General features: G+C 47.7%; 1 protein-coding gene across 3 annotated transcripts in view; it reads right to left on the bottom strand.

Annotated features, from left to right (window-relative positions):
• DPYSL5 (dihydropyrimidinase like 5) overlaps positions 1 to 15,565 on the bottom strand; it is a 94,705-nt gene that overhangs the window by 55,921 nt on the left and 23,219 nt on the right. The window contains exon 2 of one of the 3 annotated variants that reach the window (XM_027624316.2): positions 4,063 to 4,152. The exons of 1 other annotated variant lie outside the window; for it this stretch is intronic. The gene's annotated coding sequence lies outside the window, so the exon portion shown is untranslated. The remainder of the gene's footprint in view (positions 1 to 4,062; positions 4,153 to 15,565) is intronic. One more of the 3 variants, XM_027624315.2, reaches the window with a different exon arrangement.

Below are 15,565 nucleotides of genomic sequence, written 5' to 3'. Positions count from 1 at the left end.
TGTGCGGCCTGAGACGGGGAGCGGGCTGGATACAGGGGAAGGGGTCGGTGTTCAGACAGCCGCCGTGATGGTGAGCTAATCAGAATCCCGTCCAGGGAGCACCCTTGGGTCGCATCTGCAACTCTCTTGACCCTTAGGTATCTGCACAGAAATGATTTTCATTTAGACTTAGGAAAGATAGGACAAAGTCTGACGAGGAGGAGGGAGACTTCACCATTGCAGGGTCTCCCCGGGGCATGGATGAAGCCCACCTCTCCACTTGGTAAACTGCTCATTCTCCAGGACCTAATCCAGTTGCCCCCCTTTATAAAGACGCCTTCCCTCTCTGCCACCTTCACAGACTTCATGGCCCTGAAGTCTCTCCACACCTCTGAACTAAGGTTCTCAAGGTCCAAAGCCTTATTAGGGATCATTGTTTCTGCTCCCTCTTCAGCCCCAGCCCCGAGTAGAGGATACTCAAAACCAGTGAACAAATGAATGAATGGCCTCGTCTACTTGTTGCATCCCAACACGATCGAACGGCTTAAAGCAGTGAGTGGTAGGCTGTTCCATATTTGTTTTCTGGGATATCTGGCAACTCTATGTCCAGGACAATGCTCAGCTTTCATCCCTTTTCCAATACAGCAGATTACTGTGGACAGAGCAGAGAAAGAAACATATTTCCTCTTATTCTTGCCACTTCGTTTGTCTGCCATCAGGTAAGCTGTGAGAAGGCTGTGTCCCAGGATGAAAAGGCATAGAACCTGTTGAAGGAATACCCTCTTGTAAGGAGACGGGTCAACTATCTGGTGATCTTAGTCTGCTCTCCTGGACACACTTGGTTAAGCAGTTTGTTTTTGTCAAGTTGACCAGGCTGGAGTGCATGGACTCTCCACACCAAGAAAGTTGGCTGTGCCTATTCGGGGTCAACCACGAGGCTCTCCTGCTGTTAGGTGGCCAGCCCCTTGTGGGGCTGTTGCTGGGGGCAAGGCTGGTGCTGGGGAACAAGACAGGTGGTGGGAGCGAACCCTGTTCCCTTACACAGCAACAGCTATTTCCCACGAGCACCTGCTCCCCTCCCCTCCCAGGTATCAGTCCAACCTCTGGGGAGAAGGGGCCCCTCCCCTAGTGAGGAAGGTAGTGGGCAAAGAGGCAGTGGGGAGGAGTCAGGCTGGAGAGATGGGAAGATGGGACAGTTCCAGCCACAAGCTTATTGTCTGAACCCGGATGAAACGGAGTATATTTGATCTTTTGTCCTAAAATCTGAAAACTGGAGTTTTAATTTAATATGCAATTAGGAAATGAGTTTCTTTGCAGGTGAGGGACACAACCACTCTGGCCAAAGGAAGCCCAGAAAGGCTGACAGATGCAATCTCCTTCTCTCTCATTACAAAGCCAAGGCCAAGTGTGACCATGAAAGGAGAGATGCGACTTCTCAGTTTGCACTAGAGGAGGGAAGTGATGGTGGTGGAAGGGATGGCCGAAAGAAGGCACCCCCCCCGCCACGCCCCCTGTGCAAATATATAATCCTCACTTTTTAAAGCTGCTTTAGGGCAAGAGGAAAAATAGCAATATTTACGCTGGGAAACGGCTTATTGTTTATGTCAGTGTTGTAAAGGAGAATATTGATTTGCTTATCAATCTAGAACACATGCTTCAGAGTGTACACCTGGAGGGTGGGGTCCTGGAAAGATGATGTGATAATGAATTACTGGGAATTCCTGTCTGAGCTTTGATGCTGGTATCAAACGCCAAGGATGTCTTCTTCAGCAGAAATGAGAGCAACCGCTCTTAGTAAACTAACACCCTGTGCCTGGCACTTCACATGCGTTCAACCTTCGCGGCAACCAACCCTGAGAAGGAGGAACAAGGCAGGGACCTTAGCCCCCTTTTTAAGAGAAGTTCATACTCAGGTCTGTCTGAGTTAAAGGAAAGGTTATCAGAGTTGGTTCTGGGTAGAAGAGTTACAGGTGATTTTTATGTTCTTCATAGTTTTCTGTATTTTCAAACTATATAGGATAAACTTGGGTCCCCCACCCAACCTGTCTTTTTCTTCTTCCTTGTAGAAATCCCTGAAGGTTAACCTGGCTCTGAAGAGACAGGATTCCCAGAATAACATCAGAAGGAACTCCTTCTCAGAACTTAGAGGACCCTGCTAATAATGTTAACAATCAGTGCACACCTACTATATACTGGGTCCTCACTGAACCCATCATGCACCTTATCATACTTGATCCTTACAAAGCCCTGAGATAGGCACCATTAATGTCCCATTATTGCCCCGGGATGGCTGAGGCTCAGAAAAGTTAAAGGAACGTCCTCGAGGTCACACAGCTAGTTTGTAACAAAGTAGGGACCGAAAGCCAGACAACTGTCCAGAGCTGTTGTGGACTGAATGCTTTGTTCTTCCAAAATTCACACTCAAAAGCCTTAACATCCAGTGTGGCCGCATTTGGAGATGAGGCCTCTAAGGAAGTTTTTAAGGTTAAATGAGGTCATAGGATGGGTCCCTGATCCCATAGGATTAGTATCCTTATAAGAAGAGACAAAGGGCTCATCCCCCACCCACCACCGCCACGGCCTTTGCATAAGCCCTAAAAAAGGCCATGTGAGAAAGGAGCCATCTACCAGCCAGCAAGAGAGTTCTTCCCGGAAACCTACCATATTGACACCCTCATGTCAGATTTCCAGCCTCAGAACTCTGAGAAAATACATTTTGTTGTATAAGACCCCCAGTCTGTGGTATTTTGTTACGGCAGCTGGAGCAGACTAATACCAGAGCCTAGACTTCCGGCCACGCGCCATACTGCCAACATGGAGGGGGCGCGACCCAAAGCCTGGATCTCAGGCCGCCTGGTGGAGCCACTTCTGGGGATGCTGGGAGCTCTATCCCCACCCTCTGGCAGACGGCCAGCTTCAGACTAGGGGCTGCTGTCACCAAAACTGCCTGTAGGCTGTCAGCCTTTTGGGGTGACTGAGGCCTCAGAACACACTAGGACTACGTGTGAACAAAAATGAACGTCTGTGTGCCCTGAAATACTCTGGAACCTCACTCTCTTCCAGTGTCAAGCACCGGACACAACTCTGAAGAAGACATGGGCCTTGCTCTCAAGAGCTTCGGTCTAGTGGCTGACAGAGACCCAAACTCTGTTACCAAGTGACTAACGGGTAACAGGACACTTCTTGCCTAAAAGCCTGAAAACTAAGTCACCAGGGATTAGTTTAAACTGGGGGTGTCTCACGGAGTACCAGACACCAGAGGTGTGAATGGTGAGATGAGCTGTCCGGTGATGGTGGGATGGTCTTACTACACCAGCACCCCCACCCCCACACCTTTCTGGATTTCCAAATTGTCTGGGTGGCCAAGATGCCTCATCCCGCCCAGTCCCCCTCACCACTGACGGCTGACATTCATTATGCTTCTCACCTCCCCCGGTAACCTCATTAGCACCACATTCCTCCAGCTTTCCCTGCTAGTCTTTGCTAAACTAAATGAAGAAAACATGTTCCTGGCATCATTTTCTGCAGCAAGCCTTCTTCTGTCTGTGTATGTATGAGTTTGTGAACATAATGGGGTGAGGGGGTGGATGAGTGGGGAAGATACCTTGGCCCTCTTAGGAGAGTCCCTTGGAAGGGAAAAGATTTGAGCACAATTGTTGAAATACATGCTCGTAAGCTTAGCAAATGCCACTAGCTATGATTGTCTCTCCCTCTGTATTCAGAAGACATTCTTGTCAGTGGTCATGATTGGTATCAGTTTTACTAATTTATGATGCTTCAAATCACTCATTTATTCCAAACAATTACTGTGTAGACAGAGCCAATATCTGGCCCACTGGCTTACAACATAGGCTGTGGACTGAATGTTTGTATCACCCCCAAAATTCCTACGTTGAAGCCCCAATCCCAGTGTGATAGTATTTGGAGCTGGGGCTTTGGGAGGGAATTGGGTCATGAGGGTGGAGTCCTCATAAGTGGGATTAGTGCCCTTATAAGAAGAGACAGGAGATCTCTCTCACCACCCCACCCCTCTCTCTCTCCACCCCCTCCCCTGGAACCACCACCCCATATGAGGATACAGACAGAAGGTAGTCATCTGCAAGCCAGGCGGAGAGTCCTCACCAGCAAGTGAATTGGCCAGCACCTTGATCTTGGACTTCTCAGGCTTCAGAGCTGTGAAGAGTAATTTTCTGTGATTTAAGCCACCCAGTATGGTATTTTTATTATAGCAGCGTGAGCTGACCAAGATACTACATTAGACAGAAGTGAATGTTATAATCAAATCATCATTAAGTAACAACTGTGCCTTAAAATAAATGTCACCTCCTTTAAGGACTTCTGGCTGCATCCCACATTCCCATTTGTTTAACCAAAAACGTTGATCACCCAGCTATTTTGTCTATGCAGATGAAAGAATTCAAACCACATGGCTGTCCTCCCAGGCAGAAATGGAAACATGCCAGGTAGTTAAATGGTATTAGGAGGAATAACTCAGAACTATGGAATTCTAGAGCTGTGGAGATTCATCAAGTCTACCCTGACTTTCCCTTCAGTCCTTGGTCTTCACCAACAGTGACCTTGAATAGGAGAGGCAGCCCAGGCCCGACAGGATGCTGGGACACTGCAAATGTGCACATCTTAGGAATTCCACAGTTTATGTGGGGAAGAAATGATGCCTTCCACAGCAAGATGGATATCTTTGATATGCCAAGATTTATCCAACTGTAGGCAGCTTATCTCCCCCAATTTCCTAATCCTGTGGCATGGATTCCTTATGTTCCTGAACCCCTGCTGGGTGAGAGCCAAGGTGATGTGCAAGCTGGGGAAACAGCACTGTATAATCTGGGAGTGCAGTCTTTCCCAAGAAAGCCCCTCTCTGTTTAAAACAGTAACAATGAATGCTATTTGCTACCTAATAACCGTCTTGCTGGATAAAGGACAATTTCCCATATTGCCCACCCTCCTGTTTCTTACTGCCGTGAGCTGTTCCAGCACAGAACTGCACAGGGGGCACCTTGCCGGCTGGATGGTCAAGGTTATGGCAGCTGCTGCTTCTCGTTCGTGAAACGCACACAACTCCATGCTCCTAGAAGGCGCGCAGTGTGGTCCTGCCAAGGAAATGCCAACCCCAACACTGTGTCTTGCAATTGCCTGCTTCTGTCATCACCTTCCCCAGCTCCCTTGTGCCTGCAGGGAGGTGCGAGACGTGGAGAGCCTGCAGTCTGGCCTGCACAGCTGTCTCCTGCCGGCAGCTCAGCTGGAGGATGCCGGGGGACTCTGGGGCTCCACAAAGACACGTGGGGCCAGAACGGTGCAAAGGGAACACTTCCTGCAGAGGGACCTTAAAACGAACTTGATAGGAATTGGTTTGTATGGTATGTATTTCCTTTTTTTTTTTCATTTTTTTTAAAGCTTTTATTTATTTGATAGAGAGAGACACGGTGAGAGAGGGAACACAAGCAGGGGGAGTGGGAGAGGGAGAAGCAGTCTTCCCGCTGAGCAGGGAACCCGATGCGGGGCTCAGTGCCAGGACCCTGGGAACATTACCTGGGCCGAAGGCAGACGCTTAATGACTCAGCTACCCAGGCACCCCTGTATTTCCTTTTTAATAGGCATTGGTTTAAGACTCACATTTCCTCTTTGGGTCCAGCCCACAGAAGAATGTGTGATTTTATATAGACCATCGGTCATTGTGACGTCAAGGCACATGCAAGGCAAGAGCTACACAACCGCCCTGGGACAACACGTAAGCCAACCCTAATGGCAGATGGGCTGCTAACTGGAGGGGCAGGGGAAGCCAGTTCTGGTCGCTGGGGACACACTGAATGATGTGGCTTTTCCTTTGCTCCAAGCAGGTAACATTTGCCAAAGGATCAAAAGGCAATATATGGCAGTGGTTAGGAAAAGAAAACTAAAATATGCAGCTATTTTTCTTCCTCTGATCAACACATAGGAAAGAGTAATAGAACAGAGCTGGATGAGCTGAATTTAACAGGGGTTGTCGGGGGAAATGGGGGTGTTTGCACTTAGAGCATCTTGGGATGATTCTGGAACGGGATGCTCTCTGGAGATGAAAAATGAGAACAAATGAAAGGTTTGCTGGAACACAAAAAGCCAAAAAGGGAAGTTTGAGGTGAGTGGGAAGCAGCTAAGTCTTTAGGTTAATACATTTAATTTTGTAATAAACCGAACTGCCTTTCTAAACAGTAAAGCACTAAACAATTCTTAACTAATATTAAAGCAAGTGTAATTTTATAATTCTTAATTGGCTTTATCAACTCCTGAGTCGATTTATTTATTTTTTTTAAGATTTTATTTATTTATTTGAGAGAGCGAGAATGAGAGAGAGAGAGAGCATACGAGAGGGGGGAGGGTCAGAGGGAGAAGCAGACTCCCTGCTGAGCAGGGAGCCCGATGCGGGACTCGATCCTGGGACTCCAGGATCATGACCTGAGCCGAAGGCAGTCGCTTAACCAACTGAGCCACCCAGGCGCCCTCCTGAGTCGATTTAAAATGGTATTTATAATGTCCACCTCAGGTATAAAGAAAAATGACAAACACCTGTGGACTCACCATCGTCACTTCCCTTGCTGTCCCTGCATCTCTTTCGTTCCACCCCACCCCCATCCTCAGACACAACGCCGTTTCTATTTTTTTTTTTTTTTTATTAAAGATTTTATTTATTTATTTGAGAGAGAGAGAGAATGAGAGAGAAAGCACATGAGAGGGGGGAGGGTCAGAGGGAGAAGCAGACTCCCTGCTGAGCAGGGAGCCCGATGTGGGACTCGATCCCGGGACTCCAGGATCATGACCTGAGCCGAAGGCAGTTGCTTAACCAACTGAGCCACCCAGGCGCCCCACAACGCCGTTTCTAGTCAATTTGTATGAACTCATGAAAATAACAATTAGGTGACAGGTAAAAATAAAAAAGACAAGCTCACAGCTGTTTCTGCTGCATGACCTCTCCCCACATTCCATGATCACACTTTACCTGCCTTATGACTGACTTCTTCAACACTTAGGACCCTGCTTTCCAGGGTAAACAGGAATCTGGAACCTATTCTATGCCAATAATGAGGGTGTGAGGGCATTTAACATTCAAATGCCCACAGACCATTCCATTGGAATGTTCCACAGGCATACTCAGCCTGTCCAAAACCAGCCGCGCCATCCCTTATCATCCACCCAGAAACCTGAGACTCATCTAGACTCCTCTCCAACCAGGCCAGCGTCAGCATCGAGGGCTGGTCTGAGTGGTGGGCCTGGTTTGGGTCATGCAGAGTTTTGTGCAAAATGTATTGAGAGATTCTAGAGGCAGAACCCAGCCATGGGGAGAGCTGGGGAAGGTAAAAGGGCAGGTGTGTCTTTCATGTGGGGCTCAGGCATCTTCTGGGGATCTGGAGGCAAAAAGAAGGGCCTATCAAGCCAAAGGGTCACACATGGAGGGCAGAGGCTCCACAGGCTGTGGCCAATGTTACACCCCTCCCCCACCACGAGACACACTGGACCCTTTGTCCGGTAGCCATAAGCCATAAGAGCCCAGCACCAAGCCCACACTAAAACGACAGGCAGGCAAAGGTGACCCGATCTGTCCATGGGATGGGCGTCAATGTGGAGAACAAGGGCTTGTTCTTGAAGAAGCATAAAGAAACAAGGACGAAGGAGCTACTACAAGTGAAGCCCGAGAGGTGGGCCTGGCTTCTGGGAAGGTGTATATGGACCCAGGTGGGCTGAGTCCTCAGGCTAAGATCGAGTAAGAAGCCTTAATCTCATGGCTTCATCGGGCCTGGCCTGGCCCAGCCTGGCGGGACTCCACACGCAAGCGCCATTAGGGCGCAGAGGGCAAGAGTGAAATTCCGAGGGATTAGCCCAAGAGGGTGGTAAGAAGTGGAGCTGCAGACCACTTGTTCAAGATTAGCTGTGAGAGAAACCAGAGAGTTGTGGGAAGGCCAAGCTGACAGTGCGCACGAGCGCGTGTGGCCTCGGGACCAAAGAGGCCCGCTGCGTGGGGACACTCAGGCCGTGCGCCTCGGCAGGCGTCACGGCCCCTGCGTGCAGTCTTTGCTTTTGGGCAGAAACCTTGCTCCTTTCAAGTGCTCCCTTGTTCACTGAGGTCGGGAGGCTTTACATCTGAGGCTGGGGGAGACCGAGTACCAGCAAAAACCAGTAAAGAGGAGTAAATCCCCCTCCGTGAGCCCAGCGGCTCCAGGGCCCTGGAAGGGAGGTGTGCGCACACTGGAGACAAGAATCCCGGCCTCCTGACTGAGGCCTCAGCCAGAAAACACCAGGCTTTTGTGACCAGTAGTCACCATCGCCAACATAACCCTTCCCCGGGCGGACCTTCTGGCGGATTCCTCAGCCCTGCTCTGCTTTCCGGGCTCTCGCCAGCTGTCTGCAGGCCCCAGAAATAATTCCACGCGCTCTCTTGGAAGGGTAGCAGCTGCAGCTCTAGGGCCTCCAGTGGCCCACAGAGTGGCTGCTTTCTAGAATGCCAGCCAAAGGGCGGAGGGGCCAGAGCCCACTGCCAGAAGGAGGGAGGGGGCAATGACGCAGGTCAGAGGTGGGGAAAGTCACAAGCAGGGGAAAAGAACGCATCTTCCTAACTATAAAAGTGTCCATCCCAGGGGCGCCTGGCTGGCTCAGTCGTGGAGCATGGGACTCTTGATCTCAGAGGGTCGTTAAGTTCGAGTCCCACACTGGGTATAGAGATTACTTAAAAATAAAGTCAAAGGAAAAGAAAAGAAAAGAAGTCTCAAACCTGGGCTACCCGATAAAGTCCAGATTTGGGATAGATACTGAGTGGAAATACATAAAAATTCTACATTTTCTCTTTTAAACTAAAAATGAGTATGAACTAACTATAGCCATATATAACATTTCACAAACAACAACTGAAGACACAAAATAGTAAATACAGTACAGGTCCATATAACATTCAAAACCAGGCAAAACTGAACTACACTGTTTAGGCATATAGTCATAGAAAGAAAAAACTCAAGAAAATCAGAAAAGTCAGGGTGGTTGTTTATCTCTGGGAGGCCAGGGATGGGCTGTGTTTGGCAAGGGGCACGTGGTGGGAAGCTTCTTGAGAGCTGCAAATATTCAAGTCTCTTACTTGAAAAGGGTGGGAGTTACACAGGTGTTTACTTTAAATTACTCTTTAAATTAGATACATTTTCTGCACTTTTCTGTATGTATCTCATAAAACATTTAAAAATTTTAAAAGAACCACATGTCAGTATACGAAAATGATATGCCATGTGTTCCTACAATTATGTAAAAACATCGCATTCAAAAAACAGACCAGGTGAGAATAAATAACGAGGTCTGTGTTGATTGGGATTATAGGTGATTTCACTCCTCTAATTTCTCAAATTTTCTATATAATATTATATTGATTTCATAATGAAAAATAACTACAGTAATTTAAAATCACATAAATAGCTCTATCCTGTCAGGAAAAAAATTGAAATAAGGTGAAAAACGTTCCCTCTTCTTTTCAGGAAATCTTGCCATCCCCCTGCCACCTCCTGGAAGATTTCCTAAAAGGACTGGGCTTTAGGACAAACCAGTTTCCTTCCTTAATTCGACTCAAATAGATTTCAAAAGAACAGACTTTATTCCCCATGTGATGTAAGACTCCTTCGAAGAGATACTGGATATTTCATCTTGTGCTGAAAATGTGTTTCCATCTCTCCCTTCCAAATGCAGTGTTTTTACCTGCCATTGATTTTACACCCAGAAGGCTTCCGCCCGGTCAACGTCATCCCCTTTCCTGGGCCTACTTCTACCAGCTCCCTTCTTATGAACCTGACTCACCTCCATCACTAAGGCAAATAGGCATTTTTACCTTAACCCAGAATTCTGGAGCCTGAAGAGCAAATCTCACCAGTGCTTGCAAGCAACACATGACTGCTGGAACCCAGCTTTGGGGAGATGGGCAGCAAGGTGGGGAGCACTGTGAGCTCCATCACCTCCTGCAGGAGACATGTTGTCATGGGTGACACCCCCAGGTACGTGTGAGAAGCACCGTGCCCACCAGGAGTGGCAGGTCAAGTGGGCACTCTTAGGAGACTTGAAGGCAGGCCTGGGCTGAAAATGATCAGCTTCCCTCAACTGGGGCGAGAGGCCACGCCTGACTGTCTCATTCCAGCGCAGACAGGGCAGCAAAGGGTGCAATGGGGTAAGAGAAGGAAACGCAGTGGGCAATGGGTAGATAGTGCTGGGAGCGCTGAACTTGGCTTTGCTCCTCCAGCCACATGACTAACTGCTCCACACCCATCTTCTCAGCTGTAAAGTGGATGTCAACACCATCAACACCACATGGCCACCAATGAGCTCTCTACGTGACAGGCTCACACATAGTTTCAAAGAAATCTTACAGCACCCCTGTGAGGTAGTTAGACAGGATTATCCCCACTTTATGGATGAGGAAACTGGGTTAGAATCTATCCATACAAGACCGGGGCTCCTTGACAGCAGAGCCTAGGCTTCATTTTATCCTTCTAAGGGCTTGGCACGCAGAGGCGCTCATTAAATGCTAGCTGAAGGAAGCAAGGACTGGCCGAGGGAGATAGTGGGGTAAAAGCACTCTGCGTGTACAAAGTGTTAGCCACAGTAATGGGCTGTGAGCAATGGGAAGGAAGGCTTCTCCAAAGAGTTCCATGCTGGTTGTGAGGGGGTCTGGTGCAAAGCATAGGGCAAAGGAACAAAGCTGGCATTGTCTGGGTTGTAAAACAAAGAAGAGGCAGAATAAGCAGGCACGGGCTGGGAACGGCCAGCAGATGAACTGCTTCAGGACCAAGAGGCTAGACTGGGCTGAGCAAGCAGCTTGGGGACCAGGATATGAGGTCTAGGAGTGCAGAGCAAGAGGCCCAGCCTTCTGAATGAGACCCACTGGGCACAGGATGACCTGGAGCACTCAGAGTGGCATCCTGAGGCTGGTCAGGGGATGGGCACATGACCTGGGGGCTGGGCTTCCTGCTTCTTTACTGGCATAGGTTGGGTGAAGGCTGGGAGAACAGTGACGGTGGTAATCCAGGCAGGAGGATTGGTGTGGGTTAAACTGGTGGTACCAACGGAATAGAAAAGAAAGGAGGAGGGCGGAGGAAGGACTGAATGCTGGTAGATTCTCTGGAGGAAAGGGAAAACAGGAAGAATGGAAGCATGTGAGAACAGAGCAGAGAGCTGGTGGGGACAGATGGAGACCAGCTGTCAGGGCATGCCTGGGTTTGATGGAAACCCAGTGATGAAAGCCGATTTCAGCTTCTCTCTCTAGGAACCCTTTAGATAAGTCAGACGATGGCAACTGACCCAGTCACCCAAGGTAAGCAGATGGCAGGACCAGAGAGCGAACACCTACTAAATGCTAGTAAGTGCCAGGGGCCGTGAAGGCTCTTAGCACTGTGACATTTAATTGAAACAACTTCACAATTGCTCTTGGAGATGATGGGCTGTCTCTACTTGACAGACGATGATTGGAGGTAATGACCAGCCAAGGTCACACAGCTTCGTGGAAAGGAATAGGAGTAGAAGTAATTCTAAACACCATATAATACAAGGATCAAAAGGTCTGGACTGTGCTAATGGGCTAAACATTCTGATTTACTTGTGTGTTGAACATTTAGGAGACGCTTCAGACAAAACACTGTACTCAAGCACTATCTGTTCTACCTACTAAATCTGTTTATCAGTCCTCTTTTCTCCAAACCCACGGCCTCAGTTCAGGCCCTATCATCTACCTGCATTAAGATACTACTATTACCTGGATACTTCTAACTGGTCTCCCAGCCTCCACACTGTTAGCATATTGAGTTTGCTAAGATGCCAATTGGATCACAGAGGCAGGCTTAGCACCCACACTATACTCAGTATCAGATCCTGCACAACCCCTGAGGAGCTCACGAGTTTGGAGTGGAAAGAGATGCATTAACAAAAATCCCCATATGAGTTAAGAGGAGGGCTGTGTCAGTACCAGGAAGGGGGGCGGGCAGGGGAAAGCACTTAACACTGACTGGCAGCGTTAAAGAGGCAGAATAAGCAGGCACGGGCTGGGAATGGCCAGCGGACTAACTGTTTCAGGACCAAGAGGCTAGACTGGGCTGAGCAAGCAGCTTGGGGACCAGGATATGAGGAGGAAGGCTTCTCAGAGGAAGTGCCTTTGAGAGGAGTCTTGACAGTTGCTTAGGAGTTCACCATGTGGGGGGACACGGGAGCCAAACCTGAGCATTCCAGACAGAAGCAGAGCAGTGTGGTCTAGCTGGGCGCATTCAGGATGGCTGGTGTATTTGATGAGCTGAAGGGAGCCCAAGCCATTCAAGGCCTGGTGGGACATGCTCAGAGTGTGGACTGTAAGGCTTGCTGGTAGGGCAAGCGAAGAAGTGACATCATTAGATTTGCATTTTACATGAAAATTCAAAGGGTAAAGTACTAGAAGAAAACATAGAAAAATATGTTTATAAATTTGGATGGGTTATGGCCTTTTAAGCATAATCCAAGGCCAGAAACCAGAAAAGAGGGGTGTAGGTGTGACTATAGAACACTGAAAAACTGTAATATATCAAAAGATGCTATAAAATACTTTTAATAAAGACAAAAACTGGTTATGACATGTTTGCAACATAAAACCAAGGATTCATATCTGTAATATGTAACAGTGTTCACAAATCTTAAGAGAAAGACAAGGACTCCAGTAGAAAAAAATAGGCAAAGGATATAAACAGGCAACCCGTGGTGATGGGGAGGACATAAATAGCTAAGAAGCAAATGAAAAGATGTTTGTCTTTATTAATAATCAAAGAAATGCAAATGAAAACAATGAGATTACATTTTTCACCCATTATAATGGCACAGAAAAAGAGAAGAACAATGCCCAGAGGGAGAAAAGCAAGCATCCCGTACACCGTTCCTAGGAGTTCAAACTGATACAACCTCACCAGGAGGAAATCTACAAATCTACATGAAAACTTTTAAAATGTGGGTTTTACATCTAAGAATTTCTTCTAGGAAATAATTGGACCATTGCTCAAAAATATATTATGAAGGTATTTTGTTGCAGTGTTGTTTATAATAGCAAATACTTTGAGAACAAGCTTAAGGTGTGTCAATGTGAGGACTGTTTAAATAAATATTGGTATAGTCACACAATAGAAGGCTATGCAGCTGTTGAAAAAGATCATGTAGATCTTTGTTTTTTTTTAAAGATTTTTTATTTACTCATTTGAGAGAGCTAGAGAGAGCAAGAGCGGGGGCAGGGGGAGCAGAAATAGAGGGAGAAGCAGACTCCCTGCTAAGTCAGGACCCGGATGTGGGGCTTGATCCCAGGACCTGGAGATCATGACCTGAGCCTACCTGAGCCGAAGGCAGATGCTTAACCATCTGAGCCACCCAGGTGCCCCTCATGTAGGTGTCTAAGTACTGACATGGGATGTTATCCACGATACAGTACTAAGTGAAGAAAACAGATTACAGAACAGGACTCATGGTATGTGTATCTATTTCTGTATATATAAGTGAGATATCATATATAGTTGAATATATATGAATATGAAATCTCACTTATACATAAACCTTTCATATATATGGAAACTCATAAATGAGCTTTTTGCATAAAACACCGGGAAGGTTATTCACTAAACTATTAACTGCCGTTGTCTCAGAGAAAAGAACTGCAAACTGCAGCAGGACTCAATTTCTCTGCACTATTTGACTGTAAAAATATTTGTATAATAAACCAGCTGCGGAGTCGACAGTAGCTCTGGTCGGGGGGTGAGAGCACCAGAGCACACTGGAGTAGGTCTGAGGAAGTCTGGGCCAGGGCGGGCAATTCACTAGCAAGTCAGCATCTCTTGGACATTTATTTAACCACCATCAATGTGTACATCTAATGGCCTATTAGATCCTTCTCCTTTAATGTCTCACTGGCCCTTCAAACTGATCACATTTAAAACTGATTCATTACACTCCGTCTCCACTTGGCTCCTCTTCTAGTGTCCCCCGTCTCAGTTGAAGACACCCCACCTCTCATGCCAGGACCAAGCCAGCAGCAAGGGCATCGTTTTCTTTCTTTCTTTTTTTAAAAGATTTTATTTATTTATTTGAGAGAGAGAGAGGGCATGAGAGAAAGAATGTGAGCAAGGGGAGCAGCACAGAGGAAGGGGGAGGGAGGGGGAAAGAATCTCAACCTGACAGGGGGCTTGATCCCAAGACCCTGAGATCACGACGTGACCTGAAACCAAGAGTTAGACACTTAACCAGACACTTCACTGACTTAACCGCCACCCAGGTGCCCCGCAAGGGCTCATTTTCAACGAGGAGTGCAAGTGATAACTCCATAGGAGACAGCATATAGCCCCCTTCCTCCTTTTTGTTCACTGGTACGCCAGACAAGACAGTGTCTTCTCACATGGTTACATAAAGGGGCAGAACACCCCCTTTACCATCGCCCAGCTGGCTGCCGCCTTCCTTGAATGAATGGTTGGAGAGATGGAGTAATTGACTGATTGGGTTCAAAAGGCTTTTCCTGGCAGTTGAGTCTGAACATGTGGAGATACCTTCATTCACTTAAACAAAAAGAGGTAATGAGCCCTTCCCTGGAGCCCTTGCTAGGCAGGGAGCACCTGCCGAGTAACTGCCGACAAAAGGGATGAAGTCAACATCTCTTGAAACAAGTAAATGGGAGTAAATAGTTGTCTGCCCACCTAATTCATCCTGAATGTCAGCACTTCCTTTTTTTCTTGTTCACCTGCTTCTGCTAGAAGAGAGGTGGGGTTGGAACTGATGACAGACAGCAAGTACTCTGATAAATACGGTTTATTCCCTTCTACTTTTCAGAAGAGCTGGCCAGATTCCCCGTCCCTGGCAGCCTCCTCCCCACCCCCAGCCCAGGCCAAGGACCTAGCCCTAAAGGCAAATCTAAAGACTTGAGTCCAACATGCTGAAGCTCGAGGTTAGGACACCTGGAACTGTGCTCCAGATCTTCCGTGGCTGAGGGTCGGACCCCAGACTCCACTGCAGGTACAGCAGGTACCTGATTCCCTGTGCCCACACCTTGTTTGGTAAAGGGCCTACTATCTCATCACCAGTAGGCTGGCACAAGCTTCCTGGTTGTTGCCTATCACCTTCTCCAGGGAGTGGAGGCCTGCCCATCCCTGTCTGAGGCCTTTCCGCCTGCTGGCACACTCCTGACACCTCGTACCCACACTCCTGTCACTGGATTACTCGGCTATATAAGTATGTCCAAACCCTTTGAAATGCACACTGAAAATCATTGCGTCTACTGTATGTGAATTGCACCCCATCAAACCTGACTTAAAAACAAACAAAAAGCGGGTTGCCCGGGTGGCTCAGTTGGTTAAGCGACTGCCTTCGGCTCAGGTCATGATCCTGGAGTCCCGGGATCGAGTCCCGTATCGGGCTCCCTGCTCAGCAGGGAGTCTGCCTCTCTCTCTGACCTTCTTCCCTCTCATGCTCTACCATTCTCTCTCTCTCTCTCAATAAATAAATAAAAATTTTTAAAAATAAAAAACAAAACAAAACAAAAGAAACAAAAAGGGGTACCTGGCTGGCTCAGTCCATAGAGCATGCA

The sequence above is a fragment of the Zalophus californianus genome, chromosome 8, assembly GCF_009762305.2.
Source record: "Zalophus californianus isolate mZalCal1 chromosome 8, mZalCal1.pri.v2, whole genome shotgun sequence".
NCBI classification, from domain to species: Eukaryota; Metazoa; Chordata; class Mammalia; order Carnivora; family Otariidae; genus Zalophus; species Zalophus californianus.
The sequence above is the reverse complement of the archived record's forward strand: the minus strand, read 5'-3'. Positions and strand labels throughout refer to the sequence as shown.